Source organism: Sturnira hondurensis, unplaced genomic scaffold (assembly GCF_014824575.4).
Source record: "Sturnira hondurensis isolate 20B ecotype Veracruz unplaced genomic scaffold, ASM1482457v3 Scaffold0012467, whole genome shotgun sequence".
NCBI classification, from domain to species: Eukaryota; Metazoa; Chordata; class Mammalia; order Chiroptera; family Phyllostomidae; genus Sturnira; species Sturnira hondurensis.
Genome location: NW_028085098.1, coordinates 2559969 through 2587853, shown reverse-complemented (window position 1 = coordinate 2587853; position 27885 = coordinate 2559969). Strand labels below are relative to the sequence as shown.

At 34.4% G+C, this 27885-nt stretch overlaps 1 long non-coding RNA gene across 2 annotated transcripts in view; it reads left to right on the top strand.

The window, feature by feature from the left end:
* Positions 1 to 251: 251 nt before the first annotated feature.
* The window catches only part of LOC118997051 (uncharacterized), a 65957-nt gene continuing 38323 nt past the window's right edge, over positions 252 to 27885 (top strand). The window contains exons 1-2 of one of the 2 annotated variants that reach the window (XR_005068596.1): positions 252 to 434; positions 26887 to 26930. This is a non-coding gene — a long non-coding RNA (uncharacterized LOC118997051). Of the gene's footprint in view, positions 435 to 22682; positions 22694 to 26886; positions 26931 to 27885 lie in introns of those variants that run through there. The other variant, XR_005068595.1, reaches the window with a different exon arrangement.

The window sequence follows — 27885 nt, the reverse complement described above, 5'->3', positions numbered from 1 at the left end:
ATATTGGTTCCCAACCCAGGAGCCTAGGTTTTCTCAGTCAAATGATCCCAGGTTCTTTTACTCAATGTCAGGCCAGATTTACCTGCTGTCCCTCTCTAAGTGTGGAGGCTCGGGGCTGTTTGGCTGCTCTTCCTGCAGACTGCCTTTCAACCACTGACTGAGTTTATTGTTCTCCCTATTCTCCGAACCCCCAAACTGAACTTGGTGCCGAGAAAAATACCTTCCATTCTTACTTCAGATTTCTCTTCACTGTTTTTTGGACTGTCTTCCTTCTTTAGCAGACTATGAATGTACTTCCATATATTACTTTCTTCCAGAAATTCATTAAAATATCTTTGTTATTCTAGAATTGTTTTTCCAGTATTATTAGAGACTATTTTTTCCATTTCATTCATCTTTATTGTATTTTCATTGGGATCTTGGAAGAAAGAGAGGTAAGTGTTTGTTTCATTATTCCTTTTGAGTAGAAAATGTGGGACCAATATTTTGGCATTGGTGCAGGTATTTGAGAGAATGGGCTCTAAATCCGACTGCCTGGGTTTGTATTCTCACTGTCCGCCCCATCCAAGTTTGACCTTGTGCAAACTACTGAACCCTTCAATTGCATTTCTTTGTCTGTAAAATGTAGAGGTCTTAATCGTACTTGCTTCACAGGGTTATTTACATATATATATGTATATATATATGGGCAACATATATCATATTTACAAAATGCTTAAAGTACAGAAATGATCAGTAAGTATTAGTTATTATGGTAATGACATTCATGTTGCATAGACTTGCATAAATGAACCTTATACTTTTTCAAGAAATGTCAAGTATGATGCTAAAATAATATATGACAGTATAATATACAATAGTATTTTTGTAGTTTTTTCTTTTTATTTATTTTTTTTTCAGTGATTAAGGGTGTATCAAATATATTACCTGTACAAATCCCTGTGATGAGCTCTTTTAGGATTCAAACATCACAATTTGTGAAATAAGTACACTGTATCTTTTCATGAGAAAATTTTTATCAACGCTGAGTTATTTTAAAGATAAAGAGATAATGAGTAACCTGCCATGGCTTTTATGCACCAGAAAATTTGATTGAGGTGAACAATATGGAGTGATATAATATGCCTTATGGTAGATATAGTTCATCTCTGAGGGATGAGGCATTCTATTAAAGAATTTGAAAATTAAATAAACAAATTTAACTATAATTCTGAAAATACAGCTTATGTATCCTATGTTACTAACTCACCCAGTCTGTAACTTTGTTTTACTCCTTTACTCACAACTCAACACCTGCTCCCTACACTCTGATTTTGAAAATGACTCAGTAGGCTGTGCTTTGCACAGCAGCTTCTCTCAAGATATAGGTATTTAGGGTATAGGGCAATAAACACATTCAGCAGGCTCCAAAGTTAAGCTGCAAAATGGAACCTTCGTGATGTTTGAACATTACAAAACCATCTGTAGCAATGTTCAGATGAAAATACCATAAACAAGTTATTTCTTATGAAGAAAACCACACACACTTACCCAGAAAAGAACATAAATTTACAATTTGGTAAAGAACACATAAATATCACTGTGTAATGAAATAATTTGAAATTTGAAAAAATGAACAGCATGGCCAAAGGAAAAAATTACTATTGTTTTCTAGGCATTGCCTATTGTTAAAATCAAACCAGTTGCTACAGGGAAGGCTTTTTAGTAGTGTATTTGAAATACTTGTATTTGCTGCAAGCTAAAGCACAAATTGTAAATCTAAGTTTCAGGATATTTATTATCTTTAAAGTTCAGTGCTGATTTCAATGGGTTGGAAGCTGGGATTCAATGTATTCATACTATTATGTTTATAAAGAGTCTTATTCAGGAAAACTGAAATAAAAAACTAAATTTAAACTAATGCAAATTAAAACCTCACTGAGATACCATGTCACACCATTAAGATGGCTGCAATAAAAAGGACAGACAATGACAACTGTTGAGTAACTAGTGAGCATGTGGAGAACTTTGAACCTTTATATTTTCTTGGTCAGAATGTAAATTGATGCATCCATTTTGAAAACAGTTTAGCAGTACATCGAAAAGTTCTGCCTAGAATTAACACATTACCCAGTAATTACACAATTATACTCATGTGTTTTCCATTCCCAAGAGAAATGAAAATGTGTCTACACAAAACTTGCACATTACTATTCATAACTACATTATAACTCATAATACCCCAAAACTAGAAAAAAACCCAATGTCTGTCAACTGATGAAGAGATAAGCAAAATTGGCACATCCTCACGATGGAAAAGTACTCAACAGTAAAAAAGGAATGAACTACTGATGCCTGAGAGAATATGGATGGGTCTTGAAAAGATTACGCTCATTGAAGCAAGTCAGCTACAAGAGACCACATATTGAACAAGTCCATTTATACGAGATACCAGAATAGGCAATAAAGAAAGTAGGTTAGTGGTTGCCAAGGTCTGGAAAGAGGGAGGCTGGAAAGTGACTGCTAATTACACTGTGGTGACGTTACAACTCTGTGGAAACAGTAAAGACAGTTGAATGCACATTTTAAGTTGGCAACTCTTATGATAATTGAATTATATCCCATTAGACATGTTAAAAATAAGCTTTTTAAATAAACAAAAACGTCAGTTTTATACATCAGGTGTAATTTTTCAACACTATGGATTGCACTCTGAGAACAGGGACTTCATTCAGAATCTTTATTTTTGTTTTGCATAAAATGAGTTAGTCTCTAATGGTGATTTTCCTAAAAAAAAGTAACCATTACCTCACTGCTTAGTTCACTGTACTTAGAGCCACTTAATATATTGCTTTTATTCTTTAGGTTTTTTACTTTTTTTTTATTGTTGTCATTCAGTTACAGGTTTCCCAATTTTCTCTCCAATGCCCTCCCCTGCCCTGCCCAACCCTCACTCCCACAGTCAATCCCCACCCTGTTGTCCATGTCCATGTGTCCTTTATACATATTCCTTGACTAGACTCTTCACTCTTTTTTTTGCCTGTTTGCCCCCCTCCCGCTCCTCTCTGTCAATATATTGCTTTTAAATGACCTGAAGCATAGGGTCTTCAGACTGACTCTGGTAATTACATGGTGTGGACTGATTCATGGTAATCATCAGTAATGTGAAATCTAGAAAACACAATGGGAGGTGAGATAAACATACATATGAGCTCAGAATCTTTGGTTATTTTTTAAATCAGCATTGGGTAAATTAAAGGTTTGGTCCTCTGAATAAAAATGAATAAACAAACTGAAAAAAAGAAAATACGAATGAGCTCAAGTATAAACTGTACAAGGATAGAAATTTTAAATTTCATTGTCAGGCTTGAAGTTCCTAACACAGTATTACACAGATAAAAAATTCCATAATGTTTATATAATAAATAAACTAATTTTATATGTACTTAAATTAAAATCCCTCATAACTATTAACTGGGCTGAGACTGAACATGTCAATCTGTGTTCCAAGGACTCATAGAAGTCTTCAGAAGTATCACACAGGCCAGACAGGTACCCTGTGTCATTTTATATCTGCTTTTCTAGTTAGTTCATTTAAAATTAAAATAAAACTCTTTAAAACAATAAATAAAGTTTTAAACTGAGAGCAAGAACTAACTCCAGCCTCTGTATGTCTATTTGGGAAACTCAAATATTCTGTATAAACTAAACCAGTGCTATGTAGCACATTTCTTCTTGCTGGTAATTGTGCTTTTGAAACACAAACTATCGCTGGTTTCTAAAATAGCTGGTGGCAGGATTGTATCACACTGAGGTCTGTCCAGAAGGTATCCAGCCATGTAATATAAAAAAGAGAGGCATTTATTGAAGAAGATACAAGAAACATTGTACATAGGACAATGACACCTCAGTCTTTTTAAGAGTAGGCACATTGGGACCTCACATAATTCTCCCAATCACCATTAGCTGCCCCTTTCTATTTTCCTGAACCTAAATGACAATCTGAAATCTCTTCCCTTTCAAAGGTGATTTTAGTTTTGGGGAAAGCCAGAAGTCACAGGGTGCCAAATCTGGGTTGTGGGAAGGCTGAGTCACCTAGGTGATGTGATGTTTCGCCAAAATACTTGGCAATAGATGTGATGTATGAGTGGGCACATCATCATGATAAAGCTGCCAATCACCACTTGCCCATAGCTGTAGTGGCCTTCTGAATCATTCGAATAGTTTCCGCAGAGGAATGTTTAAGCTTAATGTAAAATTTGATGCTGATTTGTTGCTCTACTTGCTCAGTCATTTTGAATGTGATGGCCACACAGCACACATGCTCAATCAATGCCCCCTACAGCCTCCACTGACTAGTACAGTGAAGTCATTGTTCACACATAGACATTCCAATCCACTCTCCTTGGATGCCAGGTTACACTGATGTCACGCAAACCATTCTCATATTAACAATGTTTAGACTTTCTGACAGACCTTGTATATTTAGGATTATTTCACACACTGGTTTGTTGTGTTAAAAGTAAATAATGCTATTAGAATTTACTATTATTAGAGTGGAGATCACATTTGTGCATATTTGAGAGTTGGTGAGAAATAGAGCACCCTAAATTTACAGAGAAGTTGGAAAAAATCATTATGGACCATAAGGATATGTCTGCAACAACATGATCACATTAGTTCTGACTGAATTCAATCCTGATCATCTGTCAATGATTTTAGTGTCATGGAAATTTACCACATGATAAACGAAGACTTGTAATTAAGACTTGTTCATCTAAAATATCTGAGTGCTTTCATTTTCTCTTTGGTCAGAAAGGTACCCTCAATTAGATAATCTCTAGGTCTGAGGATTTTATAATATAAGAAATGCTACCTGCTCACTGCACATTATACACATTTTTCCAACTACATGTCAATAACATTAATTAAACATCTCTACACTCTGGGATACAGGTATGATAAGTATTTGATTATGTTCTGACAATATTTAGGTTTGTTAAATTTTCATTATTGCATGCCCATCATAATTGCTCATTTCCAATCCACCCAGCCATAAAATGAAATAATGCAGTGTACCATCAGAATAAGTTGGTTCTATTCCTAGCTTTATCAATTGGTTGAGGTATGAATTACCATGTTATTTCATGAATGAATTAATTAAGTCAATAAATATTCAGTAAGTACCTACTATGTATTAAGCACATGTCTTGTCCAAGAGATAAAATAATAGACAAGAGAGATTTGTTCTCTTTACTCATGGATAATGAGTTAGGTTTATTTAATAGGTTGATGTTTATTTGGATTTGATTTGTATGGAAAATAGCAAGAGAAGAACTTCAAAATTTTATCATTATAAGAAACCTTAGAGGTTATATGGTTCCACCACTTTAGTCAGCAAATGTGAATGTTGAGACTTACAGAAGTAAATGGGTTTGTCCAAGAAAATTAGGGAAGTGATAAAAAATCTAGAAAAAACAGATAGAAAGTCAGACTGGCTAAATCTTCCCTGTTTATTTATTGTAGTTGTATGAATAACATACTGATGAAAAAAAATAAAGCACCTCATGTGAGTAAGTTATTCTCTGGCACTTAGGATAATCTTAATTTACTTGTTGGGTGTCATCTTCGGGAAATGTGAACAAGATAAAACACCAAAATGCCTAACAGCAAAATGCGATTCACTTTCCATAAACATGTTGCTCAAGACAAGTATCTTCTAAAGATGCTACTTTAAAAGGTAGTTCCCTTAGGAATAGTTCTCCTCATATTTTGTGTGAATTATTTTATATTTTCTTTCCCCTTGTAGAGAGTTCTCATGAATGAATTACTTTCTTAAGTGTACAATTTTTAAGCAAACATTTTGAAAAATATCATTCTATTTGTTGCCAACTACACAGATCTGAAATGGGGCCTTCTACTTTGGGGGGCTGCAATATAAAAGGTCCCTAGACAGTCTTTGCACCTTTATCGATGTACTACATGGCACAGTGTAGCAGTCAGAGAGTCACAACTGTGAGTTTGTCCATATGATCTTGGGCAAGTCACAAAACAATGATACACTAGTTTACTGTAAAATGGGGAAAATTTGTAACAATCTTAAGACACCTTTCAACTCTGAATACTGTGCCTTTAGAGCTAGAAAATTTAAGCTAAATGTCTTTTGATTGAGCCATATTGATAATGCCTATTCTGGTAGTCACTAGTGCTATCCACCATATCTCTCTTTCCTTATGAGAGGTTTGTTCTTCATAGGACCAAACATCATAGGTTGGTTCTTCCTCATCCCCGTGAACTCATACATTGCTATGTGGCTTGTTTGGCCATACAATGTTCAGTAGTACACTAGACCCATAATCACCAGACACAAGTATAAGGGTGCTAAATGCTGCAGGGGTTGAAACTCTTCATATATTTTCTGTAGATTTGCATATGTGCACGGCATACTATTTGTAGGTTTTCTTGTTTTGCCTCAAAGTTAAATATGCTCTGGCATCCCAAAGGCAGGTGTTTAATGCCCAGAATTCAGTAATGTAGACATCAAGAAGAGACTGCTTCCATTTAAGAGGACTGCTTTCCAAAAGAGGATTTGCGAACAAACAAGGAAAACCTTATTGTTTTGGAAAGTTAAGGATTAGATGTAGTCAATAAGGAAAGAGTTATAAGTTAAAATTAGTTTCCTAGAGAAGTGACTTGTAGGGGAAGTAGAAGAACAAATTGTTCATTGAAACTGAAAAAGGAACTTGGAATTAATTCTTGGGCAAATTAAACAGAGAAGACACAATTGAAAATGTCAGGAAGCAAAATAGGCATGGAGCACCGGAGAGGCGAGATGTTTTTCTGAGAAGCTGAAGGTCACAATGATAGCTGGAACTAAAGGACAGGTGAGACAATGCAAACAAGAAGTATATCTGTCAAAATTGTCCTGCTAGTTGTCAAATAACAATAGCTGAGACATATTTCATTATTAGTTACACCCTCTTATTTAATAAGTATGTTAGTCTCCTATGTCATTATTTTATTCTTCTGAAGTGGCCAATGAAAATGTTTCCTTGGCCTAGATACTTGCTCAAAAATTATGGTACTGTCCTCACTTGCATTTCAACTTCTCCAACTTTATGAAAAATATTTATTTCTAGGGATTCAGAAAGAAATCGCTTTGCACCACTTCTTTTCTAGTTGTGAGATATGAAATTGCTTGGGGCACTGTTAACTGACTCAGTGATACGAAAAACTCAGAATATTATTATAGTCACATTTCTTCCTTGACCCCATTCTTATTGTTAGTTTTATTATTATTTAATATTATCAACATTAATGACAGTTACATTCTCTTTTGTAACCATAATTTCCATGGTGCTTAGTCTTAATTTCATATTTGAATGATTCTTTTGCACAACACCAAGCAATTCACTATGGCTCTTACATGCATAACTATTTATTTATTAATGCCTTAATATTTATTTATTTATTTATCTATGAGTATAGATAAATAAATTTATTTATTCATTGCTATCTTTACCTGGGAACATGCTCACTGATTTTAGAGAGAGGGGAAAGGAAGGAGAAAGAAAGGGAAACATCAATGTGAGTGAGAAGCATCAATCAGCTGCCTCTCTTACAAGCAAGAGGTCCCTGATCAGGGACCAAACCTGCAACCCAAGCACATTGTCCTGACTGGGGATTGAACCTGTGACATTTTGAATTATAGGATGATGCTCCAATCAACTGAGCCACACTGACCAAGGAACATACCTCTTTATTTTGACTCATCTTTTTACTAGATAGAGATTATCATTGAACATATTTCTTAAATGATAATGTACATGGATGTTTTAATATCCAAGTAAGTCCATTCTTAAGAACCATGATATGTTTCAATGATATCTTGACTGGATATAATAATCTTTGATTACATGTTATGCCACAGACATGGTTCCTTTGTATTATCTTTGAACGTGGTTTTAGAAAAATCCAAGGCTTGTCTACACTTTATCCCTTTGGTCATGCAATTGATTTTCTGCATGAAGTTTTAAAAATAATTTGTTCATTCTCCTAGTTTAATAATTTAAGAGGATGTGACTCAGAAACTATTGTTATGTAACATTTTTTTCCTGGAAGATGGAATGCTCTTTAAAGCATGAGGATCTTTTTTCAAACTTTTAAAAATTATGAAATGTAAGTGATAAAAGGGTATAGGTGATCTTACATGACCTTGGGGGAAACCATTTCACTCTAGCATTCCTCAATTCCCCACCGCAGGGAAATCATCACAGGGGTAATCTGTTTCAACACAGATTTTTTTAATTGTTGTTTGTTTTTTTAATTGTTGTTCAAGTACAGTTTTCTGTCTTTTACTCCTACCCCAGCCAGAATTTTTTACTCTCGTTCTTACAACAAGAAAAATCTGAACAAGCTGAAAATCAACAAATCTTAGATCCATTGGGGAATTGACATCACAGGGCAAACTGCTCCACCTTCCTCTCTGGAAATGGAGGGGAATACAGAGAGGCATGTCTTGCTGGGAGTAGAAACTTGACCCAGTAACAGGAACAGTAGTTGAGGAATTGTTGGAGGCTGAGTGTGGCCAGATCAATCTGGTGTTCTGGGGAGCTGTCCAGTGTGAGGGGAACTCTATGCTATTGTGATTTTACCTCCAGGAATTCCAGCTGGTTATTACAGTAATAACTAGGAAAAAAATCTCTCATGCTTCTGCTAGGTGGGGCAAGAAAAGTGTAAATTGCAAATAATCACATTACCTGTGAATGAGCTAAATCAACCGACTATATAACAGGAACCAAGTGCATAAGAAATAAAAAATAAGACTCCACTATATGTTGTCCAAGAGAAACTACTTATACTCAGAAACACAAATACATTAAAAGTTAAGGGATGGAGCTCTGGCTGGTGTGGCTAAGTCGGTTGTGCACTGGCCTGTGAACCAAAGAGTCACCAGTTCAATTCACAGTCATGGCACATGCCTGGGTTGCCAGGTCTCCAGTTGAGCGCATGTGTGAGAAGCAACCACACATTGATGTTTCATTTCTTCTCTTTCTCACTTCTCTCCTCTCTCTTTAGAAGTGAATGGATAAATCCTTTAAGAAAAAGGGATGGAGAAAAAATATACGATGCTAATGCTGATTTAGAGGATGCTGGAGTGACTCTATTGATTTTAGAGTAAATAGACTTCAAAGCCAGAAATATTATTGAGGATAAAATAGAGAATTATGCAATTACATAAAAGGGTTAAGTCTCCAAAAAAGAAATAAAAGTCTTAATGTGTATATGCTTAACAACTAAACATCAAAATATGAGGCAAAAACTAATAAAACTGCAAATAGAAAGAGATAGATCTACTATTATAGCCAGAAACTTAAATACTTATCTATCAGCAATTGAAATATCCAATAGGCAGAAAACCTGTGTGTGGGTAATTTTTATGTATAACACATAATACATGTGTTATATATGTTAATCTAAAGTGATTGAATATAATTGATGTTTATAGAATACCTCATTCAAAAGCAGCAAAATACACATTATTTTAGTTCACAGGAAACATTCATCATGGTAGAGTACATTAAGTCATAAAACACATGTTAACAAATTTAAAAGAATAGAATTATGCAATATATACTCAGTACAATCAAATTAAACTACAAATCAATAATAGACAGATATTACAAAATCCAAAATATATGGAAATTAAAACATACTTCTAAATAACACATGGATCAAAGAAGAATCTCATAGAAAATTTAAAAAATATTTTGGACTGAAAAATGAAATAAAGATTTGTCTAAGTCTGTGAAATGCAATAGAAGAGGAGTTTAGATAGAAATATATTGCATTGAGAAAGGTGGGTCAAGATGACTGCATAGGCAGACATGACCCACCTCTTCTCACAACCACATCAAAATCATAACTAATACAGAGCAATCATCTCTCAGAACCATCAGAAATTGAGTTGAATGGAAGTCTGACGACTACAGATTAAGGAAACCATGTCCATCAAGATTGATAGGAGGGGCACAGATGCAGAATGGGCTGGTCTCTCACCCACATGGGGTGGATAAAATTTCAGGAGGGATATCTCAGGAGTGAGGGGCCTCAGCATCACACCAGGCTTCCCAGCCCAGGGTTCCAGCGCCAGAACATAAGTCCCCAAATTTCTGGCTAAAAAAAATGAGTGGGCATAGAGTCAGTGAAAGAAACTTTTGGAGTCCCAAGGAATTTCTCTTAAAGAACCCACACCCAGACTCACCTACTCAGACTCACTCCCTCTAAGCTTTAGCACTGGAGTGGCAGCTTGAGGGGAACCAGAGTGGGAGAGTGGGAGATGCTGAAGTGTCTGGCATTGGGGCAAGCAGAGGTCATCCCTTTTATGAGCCCTCCCCCTGCAGAGCCAGGAAGCAAGCAGGCTGGTGCCATATCTGAGACTCCATTAACCTGGCTAACACTGTTTGACCCACCTTGGAGTTCCCCAGAGACTCTGTCCCACCAATTTATAGGACCACCCAAGCTGCTTTTCCATATGATTGGCTGGTCTTAGCTTATGCTTCACAGTTTCCTAAATTGTATCAAACAGGCAATAGCTAGCCTTGGTGAGCACCAGGCCTGGCACTAGCAGCAGCTAGAATTGTTTCACAACTTGGTTTCCCTTAGGAATTTTCAAGCTGAGCATAAGTAGCAGCCTTCTCAGATTGCTCTATAGCTCAGGAAGGGTAGCCCTGTGAAAAACACAGGTTGGGGCTGACCTTGGCCTGTACCGTCCAGGAAATCCCAGGGCCAGTACATGCAGTGGACAGCTACAGACCACTTCAGAGCTTTGCCACTCTGCCCCTGTACAGCTGAGCCTTTTTGGAAGGCAGAGATTTGTGGTAAGCGGTCACAGCCAATCCTTACAGCTGACTGGCCTGGATAAACCCCTCCCACTGTTCCACCACCAGCAACCAAGTTTTAACAAGAAGAGGCTGTACTTAGCCTACATGTACTCAGCTAAGCACCTCTACTACCCATTTGGATAATAGGGAAGGCTCTGCCATTGGACCCTACAAGGATAAATCTACTACCTTAGGCCACACTACCAAGACACAGAGCCAAAGCACCTCTACCTAATATATAGAAAGAAACACAAGGAGCTGCCAAAACAAGGAGACGAAGAAACATGGCCCAAATGAAAGAACAGATCAAAACTCCAGAAAAAAGAGCTAAACTAAAAGGAGGTAAACTACAGAGTTTATTCTTGTATTATTATTTATTAATCCTGTTATTTTCTATATGATCAACTATAAGTCTACTTTTACCCACCCCTGTGTTACAAAAGAAGAAAGATCTAAAATCATTAATATAAACTTCTACTATAGGAAACTAGAGCATGAAAAGAAATATAAACCTAAGGCAAGCAGGGGAAAAGAAATAATAAAAATAGATATAAATGAAATTGAAAACACACACACACCAGAGAATATCAATAAAAATAAAAGCAAGTCCTTTGAAAAGATTAAATAAATTTATCAACTTCCAGCCATGCTAACCAAGGAAAAATAGAGAAGACACAAATTTCTAATATCAAACATAAAAGAGGAGCCATTACTATGGTCACATGGATAATAAAATGCTAATAATAGAATGTTATGAAACATTTTATGTCCACAAAATTTATCTGATGTTTGAACTCCCCAACTTCAAACCTTATAAAGCTATAGTAATCAAGACCCTGATATTGGTGAAGGAACAGACAAATAGATCAATGAGCTGAATAAAGAGCCCAGAGGTAGATCTGCACAATATAGTCAAATAATCTTTGACAAAGAGAAAGGCAATTCAGTGGAGAAAGGGTGATGCCATCAACACATAGCAAAGGAAAAACTATATATATCCTTATGTCAAAAATGAATCTACAGACAAACTCTCTATCTCCCACAAAAACTAGCTCAAAATTGAATATACACCTAAATGTAAAATGCAAAACTAAAAAATTCTGAGATGTTAACCTAGGAGTAAATGTAACCATTGATTATGGCAATTAATTTTTAGGTACACCATTAAAGCATGGCCCATAATATAAAGAATAATAAATTGGGCCTTATTAAAATTAAAAACTCTGCTCTGTGAAATACACTGTTGAGAGGTACACTGTTGAGAAAACAAAAAGATCAGCCACACACTGGGAAAAATATTTGTAAAACATGTTGTGATCAAAATGTACAAAGAACTGTTAAAGTTCAAAAATAAGGAAACAGATAACCTAATCAAAAGTAAACCAGAGATCTGAAGACACCAAATAAAATATACAGGTGGCTAATAAGCATATGAAAAGATAGTCAACCTCCTTTGCAATTAGAAAATTGCTAGTTAAAATAACAATGAGATACTACTACAAATCAAATAGAATGAGAAAATTTTGCTTTAAAAAGCTGACAATATCAGATTTGGGCCAGGACATGGAGCAAGAGAAGCTTCCATGTATCAGTGGTGGTAATTCAAATGGAATAGCAACTTTGGAAAACCTTTGGTAGTTTATGTATTTATTTTTATAAAAATAACATTGCCTTACCATTCCATTCAGCAAAAATACTAATTAATTAAAAATTTATGTTCACACAAAAACTGGCACATGAATATTTAATTCATAGTTGACAATAACTGGAAGGAATTATATATATCCTTCAAAAAGTGAATTTTGGAAACACTGGTACTTCCATACATTGATTGTTATTTATCACTAAAAAATTATCAATTAACTCATAATAATGCATGGAGGAAGTAAAGTGCATATCGCCTGGTAAAAGAAGCCAGCCTTAAAAGGTTACATATTATTTGATTATAACCACATGATATTCTGCAAAATCAAAATTAGACAGTGTTAGATTAGTGGTTGACACAAGTGCAGGGAGATAGGTTCAAGAATGAATGGGTGGAGCATGAGGAATTTCCAGGGTAGTGAAACTATTCTGTATGGTTCTATAATGACGGATACATGATTTCATGTACTTGTTGAACCCCTAGAATGTACAACACAAAGTGTGAACCCAAAATTAAATATGGATTTTAGTTAATAATGTATCAATATTGGTTAGCCAATTATAGCAAATTTATAATTCTGAGATATGATTTACTAGTGGAGTAAGTTTTGAGCAGAGGAGTGGGGATACATGGGTACTTAATTGTACTCTCTGCTCAATTTCTTATAAATCTAAAACTATTTTAAAATTATTAATTTTAAAAAGTATGTGTAACATACACATCCAGCATATATACACATGCATATAACTACAACCTGTGTAAGAGTTAATGTATATAGATGAAACAGCTATACTCTTATCTTTGAAGACATCTGGAAGTTTAATACTGACATGTAGCTTAAGTAAGAATAAAATGGGTGGAGCATGAGGTATTTTTATGGCAGTGAAACTATTGTGTATGATACTGTAATGATGGATGCTTGACATTATGTATGTGTCAAACCCCTAGAATGTACAACCCAAAGAGCGAATCCTAAATTGAACTAAGGATAGGTAGTGGTATACATGTTCATTTAAAATGGGAAACTCCCTGAAACTTGGGATACACAAGTTTATATTTCTTTTCACAAGCCTGTCCACATTGGTTAGGACTGTGTAGACCCATGGTTTCACCTGGTTTAACCAGCTACATTGCCTGTATGCATTGTATGATCAAGCAGAGTATAGAAGACCCAACTGCAGAGTTTTGGTTTTACATATTTCTCAGGAAACCATGATTTCTTGCACCTATGTCGGTGGGTCATACTCCCAACACAAAAGGCACCCTGCTCTGTAAGAAAGAAGTTATGGACGATGCCTGAAAGCATGGTACCTGGGTGATTACACATACGTACGTTCTCTCATGCTGGGCCATATCCTTCACCTTCATTAAAGGCTTACTTATACTCACGCTATGGAGTCCTCTGAATCCTTTCAATTCTCTAAGACAAGAAACAGTAGACAAACAACACTCCAGAACAAACAATAATATTTTCTTTCAAACAAAAACCCTCCCCTCACCCTAAAGTAAACCACAATTGTCCATTTGAGAATAGTCCTTCCTCCCCAGCTTTTCTTTATAATTTTATCATCTCCATATTAATCCCTAAACATTATTGTTTAGTGTTATTTCTTTGGACTTTTATGTTTTCACCCAATGTTATATTATTGTAACTCATGTTCACTCATTACATACCCATATTACCATGTCATTTAGTGAATATCCCAGCCGAACTTTTCTACTTACAGGATATGGGCTGTTTTTCATTTGAGAGTGTGCTAAAAACCTACCCTCAGCACTCTCATTTATGTTCTCTAATGTACATGTGCATGCCTGCCTTAGGCATGTGTACAAGAGCAGGTATCTGAGGCAGGCATAGTATGTTTTTTCAGCTTTACGAGACAAAGACACTTTTCACAGTGGGTTTATCAATCTATACTCCCAGCACTGTGTGTGTGCATGCCCACTCCTCCATATCCTCCCGAATGTCTGTTACTATTAGACTTACTTTTACTTGCTGTGGTAGATGTGTAGTGGTATCTCTTTGTGATTTTCAATACATTTCCCCGGTTATTAGTTTGAGAATCTGTCATCATTTTGTACTTATTCTTTTTAACTATTTAGTTCTCCTCCATTGAAGTCCCTAATCCAGTCTCCTCCATTTTCCCATTGGGTGGCTGACTTTTCCTCATTGATTTGTAAGAAGATTTTGGATATAAAACACTTCTCTGTTATATGTATAGCACAGATTATCTCTCACAAGTAAAGCTGGAACTGTCTGTACCAATATTTCTTTTTTTGATAGATACATAGTTATTGCCATTTTATTATTCATACATTTTATTTTTCTTCTTCATAGAGAGAAGTCCATCTAACATTTCATGCAATACTGGTTTGGTGGTGACAAAATCCTTCAGTTTTTTTCTTTTCTGGGACCTCCCTTATTTTTTGCAATATTAATTTGCTGGTTTATTTTGAGTAGGATATTTTAGGGCTTTTGTTTTGTTTTGTTCTGTTTTTTTCTCTCCTCTTTTCTACTTTGTCCCTCAGTTTCTCATTTTACAGTAAGCCACATCTACTTCTGCCTAGGACTAAGCATTATAATGGAGTTTTACAGATCCTATTATTTGGTAATAGAGAAATCCTAGGCTCAGACAAGAAGCCAGCAGGCAGGCTTAATTCTTTTTTTTTCAAATTTAATTCTTGTTCAAGTACAGTTTTCTGTCTTGAACAAGCCCTGCCCCTGCCCCTGCCCCAGTGCTCCCCACCTCCCTCCCATTTCCACCCCCCACCTTAGTTATTGTCCATGTGTCCTTTATACTTATCCGTGTGAGTCCTTCCCCTTTTCCCCTGTGATTCATGTACCAATATTTCTTTACAGTGACTTTTCTTTCCTTCTTTTTAATGGTCTTCCATAATGAAGAGAGATTCATAATTTTAATGTGTTCAATTTAAATAATTTTTATAATTAATGCTTTTTAATCTTCATGAAGAAATTATACATAAAGGTCATGAAGATATTCTCTTCCACAAAGCTCTATTTTTAGCTTAGCTTTTCACATCTGTACAGATGTAGGCAAAAGTAAGTTTACAGTAGTTTGTATAAAAAATAATACAATATTTAATAAATAATAATCCAACATAAATCCGGTTTCATGTACTAACAACAATAAACCTACTTTTGCCCACTCCTATGATATTCCTGTGGACTGATTATTAACCTGAATTATTGCATATAGTTATCATTTATTTTAGCCTTTTCCCAATTTATGAAAATATTAATATATATTTTTGAGCATTCTCATATTCAATTGTCTACTTTTTAATTTTCATGACAATGCAGATTTTCTCTTCCTCTCCTTTCTCAAACATCACAATGACTTATTGTTTAATAATTAATTTTTGTCCCTTTATTAAGCTGTGAACTTCCTATAGGTAGAAATTATGATATTTTATCACTATATTTTTAGAGTATCAGGACAAGGTAGACATTCAACAAATATTTGTTGAATGAAATATATGATGCTTATAAGAAGCTATCATCTGTATATAATTTGAGTCCCAACCATTTTGTTGGCTATGTAATTGTTGGCAATCTGTTAGATTTATTAAGTATTTTAAGGTTTTGTCTTTAGAAGTAATCCTGTAAATTTTCATGTTTACTTACATGTTTCTTATTCTCCTGCATGAAAAGAAAGCCTGAGGACACATCTCAGAGTTGAAGCATATACAATATTCTTGCAAAAAAAGACAGTAAAACAGCAGTTCTGTAATGAATATGGTGATATTAGGTACTTGTCTTAATATTTTGTTAGTGGTTTACTAATTATATAATTGTGTCTTAAATAAACTTTATTTTCACTTATTTTAGAACAATTGATAAATCTCTATAATATTTTTATGTTTTTGAAATATGGAGTCATTTTAACCTATTTATTCAAAGTTTATTTCATTTAATATATACTTATACCAGTCAACATTCTGAAAAATGGGCTATATGACCCTCTACAAAGAAAAGGAAAAGATATATTAATCTCATGCTTTTTAAAGTACCTTCTTAGTTTAAGCTACAATGACATTCCAGTATGTTCAAGAAAAAAAGAGCCGAACACCGTTAAATGTATCACTCTACTGACTTAAAAGGTTAATGGGAAAAAATGGTCCTTTCCGATGAATATAAGTGGCATTGAAAGCACACAGAAAAGGGTAGCATTGGAGGGTGATCACTTCCATTATATCCAATGTTTTTCCTTTGTTAGCACTCTGTATTTCCTTAGTAGCTCATTTCAATAAGTGATAGTTCTTTATTAAAGTGGAAATATGGAACAAAAAAATCTGAAAAGAGACCCAATGAGCATTGTCTTTCTTTAACCTGCAAGGTTATTGGCTCCTTTGTATGCTAATTATACACAATGACCTTAGATGTACTGCCCAGTAAGGTAGTCACTAGCCTCAATGCCTATTGATTTTTAAATTAATTAAATTAGAGAACGTAAGTCTCAGTTCCTTTGTTGCACTAGCAGCATTTCACGTGCTCAATGGCCTAGTGTGTTAGTAGTTACTATATTGAGTGTACCTATGGAACATTTCCATCACAATAGAAAAAATCTGGGGACAACACTGGCTAGAGTATTCATTAGATTGTATTGGAATTTATACATTTAATTGAAATACACCTAGGTCTGAGTGAAACCAATGAAGGCACTTTTGAGTTATCTGTACTTGTTTTTGTTAGAATATCACATTTTAGAAAGAAAGAAGGAGCTCCTACCCTTTGCAACAGCATGGATGGAACTGGAAAGCATTATGCTAAGCAAAATAAGCCAGGTGGTGAAAGACAAATACCATATAATCTCACCTTTAAAAGGAACCTAAACAACAAAACAAACAAACAAGGAAAGTATAACCAAAGACACTGAAATAGAGAACAGGCTGACAGTGTCCAGAGGGGAGAGGAGAGGGAATTTCAGGGCAAAAGGGGAAGGTTTTACAGGAACAGGTATAAAAGACACATGAACAAAAACTAGGCGGGGGTAGAAATGGGAGGTGGGGAGGGCTGGGTGGGCGGGCTGGGATGGAAGTAAAGATAGAAAACTGTACCTGAACAACAATTAAAATAAAAAAAAATAAAATAAATGGGCTGTGAGCTCACTTGGATAATTTTGTCCTTTTATTAATTAGATAAAGTTAAGACAACCCAGGGAAGGTTAATGTGGTGGAAAACAGACCATTGGTTGGAAAATTAGTGGTAAAACTAGAATTAGTACTCAAGGCTCCTGACATAACGTTTATTTTTCTATCTACTATACCACATTGTCTAATTTAAGATCATTTCACTCCTGGTACTTTACTACCACCAGAAAAACAAAAGAGTAAATGACTCAGCTGGCAATGCATCAGTGAAATCATTGGTTACTGGTTAAATTATGCTATTAGATTTTTTTCCATTGTGGTAAGGAAATACCATATCATTTCCAGACCCAGATTGTGGATTACATTTACGACAGCCAATGTTTTTCATGTAATATATTTTCTTGCTTAGATTATGCTTTAAAATATTTGATAATGTACATAAGTTTTAAGATATTTTATAGTACAGGTATTTTGGACTTTATAGGATGGTTCAAGGAGTGACTGAATTGCCAGATACAAAAACCTGAATTGCTATAATCCCCTGGACTGTAAACCTACAGCTTTCTGGTGAAGAAAACAGGTTTATATTGCTCTATTTATTAACCTTAATGTCTAGTTTCCTCTGCTCTCCTTTATTAATATCTAGTTAAATAGTGACAGTAACAGTAGAACACTCTTACTTTACTTACACATTTTGAAGATTTTATTAAAAAGTGAGTTTGCAACACATTGTTATAAGCAGGAAATAGAATGAATGGATTGATCTTGCTAGTTTAGAACATTGTAGGATATAACCAGATGGTCTTTTAACTGCTTTGTGTCTCTAAAATTATTCACTCTGTCCTTTCTGCTGAAAAACAAAATTACTAAAATTAAAGTTCAGCTGCGTTTTAGAGAAAAAGGTAATAAAAGCTTTTAATCTTACAATTTAACATTATGCATTTTCTAGAAACTCTTCTTTCTTTTTTCCTCTCTTTCATATCTCGTCTCACTTATTTTTAATTATTTTCAGTTGTTTCCTTATCCACCTGATTTGTTGTTTTGTTTTACAGTTTATTAAGAACTTTGACTTTATGAGACAAGCAAGCAAACATTGAGTTCCCCCACCAGCTTAAAAGGAATGCCTTTTTTGGTCACTGGAGCAGACTAACCCACTGGGAGGATAGTGCTGTGCCTTGTAGGATACTTAGCAACATCACTGGCCTCCACTCAAAAGATGCCAGTAACAGCCCTACTTATGGGTGCAACAGTCCCAAATTGCTTCAGATCTTGCCAAATGCCACTTGGCATGGGGGGATGTGGCCTTGGCTGAAACCCACTAAGAGAAGAAGGTGCATTTCCAAAGGAACACAGTTTCACGTGTTGGAGACAAGCTGGTAAATGGAATTAAATGTGCAGAGAGGCCCTGCCTACCTCCTGTATTCTTCTGCTTATCAACTGCTCCCATGAAATTATTCGGTTGGCCAAAATGTCTGTTCAGTTTTTACTGTAAGATAAAAGACACACTTTTCATTTTCACCAATAACTTTATTGATTCGGGTATTTTAAGTAGGTTGGCTTCTAGTGGGTAGAGGCCAGGAGTGTGGATAAACATCTTTCAATGCATAAGACAGTCCCACAGCAAGGATTTACTTGGCGAAGAAAATATCAATTGTACCAAGAAACTTCACAAACCATTTTTGACACATTCAATTAGTCATAGCCTAGTTGAAACTTCTCCACACACTGCAGAAGTCTTTTTTGTGTTTCAGTTGCATTTTTACCTTTCTTTAAATAATAAAGTATCATATGCTGAAAAAAAGAACTTTGAATAACTAAAATATTTTCATTATCAATTTTTAGCTGAAAAACATAACAAAGTAAATGATTAAAAATCCAAAATAATTTGATATTGCAGAGTAAGGTATCACAAATTAAAATCCTGATAGAGTGCTTTAAAGAGAATAAATGACAAGAAGTAGGCAAAAAAAAAAGAAATTCTTTTAATTATTTTTTACTAAAATACTAGGTAAAGAAATGATTATATGATACCAAATAATGATGGAACTGTAAAATTATAAATATATTTAAAATTTATACATTTCAGAGAAAATGGGCAGTGGATTCACTCACAGCCTCTTTTTTAGGTAAATGATCATTCCCAAAGCCACTGATGCTTGGGCAGAATGTCGTGTAGTCCTAACTACAATTCTGGAAACAGGGGCACATTTTTTTCTTTTAAGAATTAGAAAAGCCAGACTATCCAACCAGACTGTAGATAGTTGATGATGGTTTGTTGATCTGAAAAATAATATATAGTCAGGGCTAGAATTGATAAGATGGCAAACTATTATATAAGGTAGCCCTGAGGGTAAATTTTGTAAAAAAAAATATTACATTCATTGAATGTAACTGAATGTCTTCTATGGAATGTTTTATGTAAGGTAATTAAACTGTAGATAAACATACTTGCAACAAAATACAACCAGATTGTGCATTCCATAAGACAGAATCCTAGACTGAGCTCTTTCTGCAAAGTCAACCCAAATTAACTGGTACCTAACAGGTACTAGTTAATGTGGCTCTGATATTACCTTCTATCACTTGCTTCTCCTTTCTTATGATTTATTGAATATCTTCACCAAAGATAAATGGCTGAAGGTACAGATATTTGCTTTTATTCTCTTAACCATTCTTTTCATTTTCTTGATACTTTACCCTTCAGTGACTGTCTCCTGAGCCTCTGGCTGTTTTATATGCAAGTTTAAGCTGAATCAGAATGGATACATTTTGTGAATAACAAATACCTACAGGTCTCTTTGAGATTTCTCACATTACAACATGAAGCTTAGCCTTCACTTTGAATACATATTCACAAAATATCTTCATTTCTGTCAAATGTAAAAAAATGCTAGAATTTAGTTGGATTTTTTTTCCTTAAAATAAGAGTGGCATAAATATAAGCTAAAACTGACATTTTCTATGTTCTTTCTGCACTATCTTGGACTTGCTTTGTGTACTCTCTAAATGCAGTAGCAATGGGATGGGGCACCTCAAGGTTGATCATGATGAAAATTGCTTTAAAACAAAAAAAACTATGAAATTATACACTACACTAAACAGACGACCTCCATCCATTTTCACTTACACATCTCTGTTTAGACTCCTTTACCAATTTATATCTCTGTGATCACATAACTGCCTGATGTGAACTGAATTAGGCAACTACTAATTATTATATATTTACTATATGTCAGGCACTGTGTTAGGTATCACATATTCATTATCATAGATACTCTCAGATTTATTACACTGAAAATTCTTCCTTGCCTCAAAAAAGTTAATAAAACTGCCTTTCAAGAAAGTAGCTATGGGATAAACATGATTTTCAAATTGTTCAGGGGTATTTTGATTCACCAAAGATGATCATTTTATTTAGCATATAAGTTTAATGAAGACAAGGTAAAAATCAGATTCATTTTTTAAAATATTCTAGTGCCCAGGATAATATCTAGCTCATAAGAACTAAAAAGGTTTAATTGAATTGATGCAAGACTGTCAGATTACAAATGAACTCGCAGCCATTGATAGTAATGGAAATAAGATCATTAATATTTCTGAAATGGTAGCAAATAAATTAGGGAAAGTACAAAGTAAGAGCTATGCAGAGAATTTAGGTAACAGAATTTCTCCTAAAGCGTCTCACATCTATGTGTGTGAAAAGTTATGAATGAGTAGGCATAGATGGGCACTGTTGACTAGGGAAGATCTTTTTCCTTCATGGCTGTGGGGACAAACAATCTAGTATCACTTTGTTTCCTGGTCTGCTAAACAGGACAATTGCACCTACCTTGCAGGGTTCTGTGAGGATTAGAGACTTGTTCTTAATAATAAAGCACAGTGACTTGTTCTTAATAATTATGTAAAGGATTTATTTCTTTACTTATTTAGTAAGCACATATTTATCAAGTGCCTACTGTGTGTGACAAGTATTCTGGTAGATACAGGGATACAAAGTAAAGAAAACCCTGACCCATCCTTTCAGAGCAGAGATTTCAATTACAGAAGAGGTTAATTAAAGAATCCCTCAAATAAATCAAAATTAATAATTGCCTTAATAATTAGTAGTGTGTCTATGCCGGTATTATTTATACTACTTATTTATTTTAACTCTAAGGATGCTTTTATAAGAATAAAAATAACTGAATTTAGGAATTGTATAGGGGGAATGGTTGCTGTCTTTGGTTATGGGACATTTAGGGTGAAACTTTAAAAAATTGTATAACAAATCATGTCACACATGAAGGTTTTACAAAGATTCAAATAAAAAAACACTATTACTTCTATGGTCACACACAAGTAATTTTTCTTCATATTAACTGAAATAGGACTAAAATATTAATGTTGATAAAATAAATGTTTTGAATTATATAAATTATATAATAAATGGCACAATTGTCCCTTTGTATTATTAACAGAAGCATGTGTAGCACATGCAGAATTGACTTTGATAGGTGTTTGAATTCTCAAATTCATTCAAAACCTTTTTAACCAAATATGAGAGGCCAGATATAAATATGATAACAAGAATAGAAAAAGAGTATACGCATGTAATAAAAACCTGAAAGATATATGTTTTTAACCAATGTCACACCCATACATTTGGTAAATAAATAATTAAAAAATGAATTTTTGTTATTTAAAAATTTATTAAATTTACTATTTTCCTCCAAAAGGAGAATCAAATCTATATATAATAAAATAAGTAGAAGAAAATAAGATATCCAGGACCTAATTAGACTCTCATATATTGATTATACTTGTGCAGAAGTAACATAACCCTTGTCTATTTTATCATCTCAAACATACATAGAAAATTTAGAAATAAAATATTTATTGCATGAAATTTTATTTTAATCTTGGGTAAAAATAATAATCTTTGTAGTGGTATTTAGTGATAAAGTTGTCAATTTTCTGTTCCCTAAATTTGTATTAGGTTTCATCTATATTAGTTATTTTCAGGGTTCTTCAGAGAAATAGAAATAACGTATATACATGTACATATGGAGAGAGAGAGAAAGAAAAAGAGAGAGGGGTTTATTATTAGGAATTAGCCATGTGATTATAGGGCGGAGAGTCCCCTGATGTGCTCTCTGCAAATGGAAATTGAGAGAGCCAGTGGAGTAGTTCCAATGTTACTCTGAAGGCCTGTGAAGCAGGAGAACTAATGATGGGAGTTCTGGTCCAAATCTGAAGGCTGGAGAAGTGGAGGGTTGATGGTGTAAGTTCCAGTTTCAGGACTGGAGAAGACTCACCTCAGTGGTCAGGCAATGACAGTACAGGTGCTACTTCAATGACTAGTTTGTGATATAAATATTTAAGATAATTGAGGTCGAGTGCTTAATCTTAAGTGATAGCTTACACCATATACTTTATAATCTAAATGCTTTATTATTAAACATTATTATTTTCTAAGATTTACTTGTCTCTTTCCACCATTTTGGAGCCTGTGTGGGTCTGCTGGGAGCAGGGCTTCTCACATAAATACACCTGGAAGGCTGTGGTCCAAGGTCATTTTTGCCAGGTATAAATGGGGACCCGGAATCAGAGGGAACGCACAGATCTTCTTAAAAATTGAAGGTGTTTATGCTTGAAAAGAAACTGAATTCTGTCTAGGCAAGAGATGTGCTTGTGTACCAAGCAAAGAAGAGCACAGCGACTCCTGATGGCAAAGCAAAGGAAGCCAGGAGGGTAATCTGGGGTGAGGTAACCTGAAACAGGAGGCATGGCTGAGCCCATTTCTGAAGCAAACTTTCTGCTAAGATCATGGGACACACAACTTGTGGAGTCTGTAACTCTTGAGAATTTAAACTATTGAAACATAAATAAATCAAAGTGTGTTTGTTCTCTAAAAAAGTGTTGTGTGTGATAGCAGAGATACAATTGAGTTAATCATGGAAAAATAAAACTGTATCTTTTTTAAGTACATTTTTTTTATGAGAATGATGTCCTACTTTTTTGGTTTGCAGGCTGGTGCTCCATCCACGGAGCCAGACCTCATGTCCTACTTTTTTGAAAAATGTGACTAGTAATATCTCTTATCAGTTACAGAAAACTATATCAACAGCCAACATATACTAACCTAATAATAATTCCTTATGGATGCATAACAGTTATAGTTTATGAACCATTTCCATGTGTTATTTCATTTGATTCAATCCCAAACTTAAGATATATATTTTCTTTTTCCAAGAAGAGAACACATAATAAACAGGTTTGTCAAAGGTGACATAACCAGGCAGAACAGTGGTTTTAACCCAGCCCTCTAAAGTCCAATCCAGAAGCACAGTGGTGGAAGATGTGTCAAACTGAAGGCCAGCCATCAGCTGTCTTAGAGGCATGCAGGGCGCAGAACTGTCTATGAAACAGGATTTCCTGCTGTCATCAGAGGCTGTTTCCTTAGAAAGTGATTAGAATGCAGAATATGCACCATTCTCTTTTACTTTTCAAAAAGAAAGTTTTCAAATAAAAGGAACATTTACATAAGAAATAAACGTTTCTAAAATTTCTTGGGGAAATATATTTCTAAAAAGCAAAAATACATGATTGCATTTAGAATTTATAATTGTTCCAGACTAACTTGAATATAATATGCTAAATATTCCAAATTACATTTTCTCAGGAAGAGTTTATTTTTCTACATGAAATAGCATAAAAAGTAAATAACACAAGGATGAAAAAAGTAATGATAGAAGGGCTTATATGTATGGGTACTTGATCAGAGCACTTCAAATCACTTATTTAGAGGTTTAAAAAGCTATAAAATCCATGCCTTCCTACCAAACTAAATGAAGTTCAAAGTCTAATACCAGGCATTTTATACACTTAAAATGATCTTTACAGCAAACTTATGTGGAAAGAAATATTACTAGCCACATTTACAGATGAAGAAATAAAGCTCAGGTAATTTAAGTAGTTTTCTATATTAACAACTATCCAGTGTGGTATAAAATGTTTGTGTCTAAATATTTTATTTAACTTTCAAAAGCTTTTTATGTGTTTTTTAATTTGTGATATAGCCTATGTTGTTTTATTTTCTTTTCCCTTGAAAGTAACTTGATTGTTTCTCCTATGACAGTCATAAAATTAAAAATTAAACTAGAATAGAGCTAGTTCTTAAATAAATCAGTTTCATCTGGTACTTTCAATAATTAACATATACAGTTGTCTCTATTTTCCCCCATCACAGCCACCCCCACTTTCCACCCTGGATCCTACCCCTCTTTGTTTTTGTCCATGTGTCCTTTATATGTGCTCCTGAAAACTCTTCCCCATTTCCCTATTATCCCCTCCTATCTCCCTTCTGGTTACTGTCAGTTTGTTCTTAATTTCAATGTCTCTGGTTATATTTTGCTTGCTTGTATGTTTTGTTGATTGGGTTCCACTTATAGGTGAGATCATATGGTATTTGTCTTTCACTACCTGGCTTATTTCACTTAGCATGATGCTCTCCAGATCCATCTATGCTGTTGCAAAGAGTAGGAGCTCCTTCTTTAGTGCTTAAATCACAACCTTTTAGTGATTTAGGGGGGAAAATGCAGACAATTGTACTTGAACAATAAAAAAACTGAAAAAATTATAACAATATACAGTCTCAATGGCAACATATTGGAGTATATGTTATCAATTGTATTGTGTCAAAAATAATATCATTGTAAAAAATAAATAATTAACATATACAAATTAGATGTTTGGGGGAAAGTTCTTCCTTTACATAATTTTTTGCATTTTTTCCATTTAATTTTATCTCACATTAGTTACTTTTATGTTATCCTTTGCTCTTTATACTGTGTATATGTGCCTATGTATTTCATTTGAATATGCATTTTGAGAGTTCAGCTGGTTTTTAATCACTTGATTAAAATATTTGATTTAATATTTGATATTTTTGTGCAGATCTGATGCTGTATTTTGTGCACTCCTACGGGTTTTAAAGCATTTTGCCAATTTAGTTTTTTAGTTTTTTAAAAAAATTGTTTTTCCAGCTGCATTTTAATTTCTAAATAACTCTTAGAGCTTTTTTCTTCTCTCATATTTAGTGTTCTTGCCTCATTTGAATATGTCTTATTACTGACTTTTGTTGAATGTACTGAAAAGATACTTAGGTTCCAGAGTTCCAATCAGATGTTTCAACTGAAACAACTTTAAGGAAAGTCCTACTTTCACAGTGTAGGCAGGGTAAAGAAAAGACACGAATGTTGTGAGGCCTTTATATTAGCAACTTTGGGAAACCATTACTGTCTCTTAGACCTGAAGAATCCAAGGGCAGAATAGTATTCTGGTGCCTCCTGTGATTTGTTTGGAGCTTTAGAGAGGTGGGGACTAACGTGTCAGATAATACAATGAGGCAAACATTTGGCCAGTCATTTGCTAGGAGTGCAGTGCCAAAGCAGGAAAAGGGAGAAGAAATATTCAAAGACTTTCTTTTCCTCTCAGTATCCAGTCTCCCACCTGTGCTTTCAGGGGTATGGACAATTAGAAGACAGACATTAAGGATATCTGGGTAACACAGTCCATAGTTATCAGTGCAGGTCTCTGGGCAAACAGCAGTAAAGAACAAGGTCAGAGCACTGATGGACGTGACAAAGGTTTGGTTTGATTCCCAAACAGGGCATAGGCCTGGGTTGAAGGTTTGGGCCCTGGTTGGTACACGTGCAACAGGCAATGGATCATTGTTTCTCTCCTTCTCTTTCTCCCTGCCTTTACTCTCTCTAAAAATAAATAAATAAAGTCTTAAAAAAAGGTCGAGGTCATAAGTGAATCTTGTGAGCAAAATGAGAAATGCCTATATGCATCCTTTCTAGAGTATAGCTGTTTTGTAATGGCAAATCATTTTCAAACTGTGTTGTTTTTCTTCTTTCTTTAGTATCACACAAACTTTTTGTGTGTGTTTCCAAGTTCTTCAGTTTCTTATTTCCATTCAATTTTTACTCATCTTCACTTCTTGGGCTTTCTATAAAGTCCTGTTGACATTATGTATTAATAGAATTTATGGCCTTTCCATCATCCCTTCAATGTTTAACTGATTATCACTAATATTCACCTAATTCTTAAGCCAGATCTCTATTATTTGTGCTTAATTTCTCGATATCTTTGTCTTGGTTTACTATCTTATTTTGTGTGGATGTTCTGTCCTGAGAAAGATCTCTGAGTCTACTACATGATTTTCAATTATGAATATTTTCCCCATACATAACCTAAAGTTGTCATTGTTTTCTTTCTTTACAGAATGTGACAATTTCTACACACTTCATCCCTTGAATTACTTCAAGGTAATTTGTTTCCAGCTCTGTTATCTAATAAAAAGTGCCTCCTATATTTCACTTCCATCTTACTTTTTGTTGCTTGTATAATTCGATAACATTAACAAGAACATAGATTAATGAGGGAAATTGGGTGAAGCAACAGCTGTCTATCATAGAAAACAAGTCCCATAAGTGAATGTGCGTGTGTGTGTGTGTGTGTGTGTGTGTAAAGCCTTTACCCAGTGGAGGGTGAAAACATATTGGTGTAATAAGACAATGCAATAGATAGATTGACATTTTACCAGGGTCATTAATAAATATCTCTCTGACTTTATATAGCTGTAGGAAGTAAAAATTCCCCAGGTGCTTGGTAGCTACTGATAAGTAGTTCTACTTTTGGAAGTGTTTCAAGAGAAAAGGAAAAAAGATGGGAAAGTTTGCAATAGTTATTACTGGCTTTTCATTGTCAATATTCCCTATTCTCTTCAACTAGTCTCAGTTACTCATCACTCAGGAAAGTAAGGAAATTTTTCCCTTACTTTCTTTCTTATAAGTTATATCCTGAAATCTATTTTAATTTGTTATAGAAATTAGTATCAAGAAAATGGTTTTTCACTGGACAGTAGTTAAGAATCTAAGTAATTTATTCAGCAATTTATTTTTTTTGGAATTAAATTCAAATAGTAAATATGTTTAAGATATGAATGTGGAATAAAGATCACATTTTGTATTAATATAATTATATTTTTCATTTGAATGTTTAAGATTGTGTTTTATGTTCTGAAAACCTAGATGATGGATTTTTCTTCAGTGATATTTATGATCATGTAGTTTATTGTTTGAGAGAATGGTTCGAGGCATTACAAAATACTACCTCTTTTATATGGCAGGGATTAGCATCCCCTCCTTCATGAAATAGTACTGATTTTGAAAAAAAGAAAGAACTCATGGACATGGAAAACAGTGCGGTGATTGCTAAGTG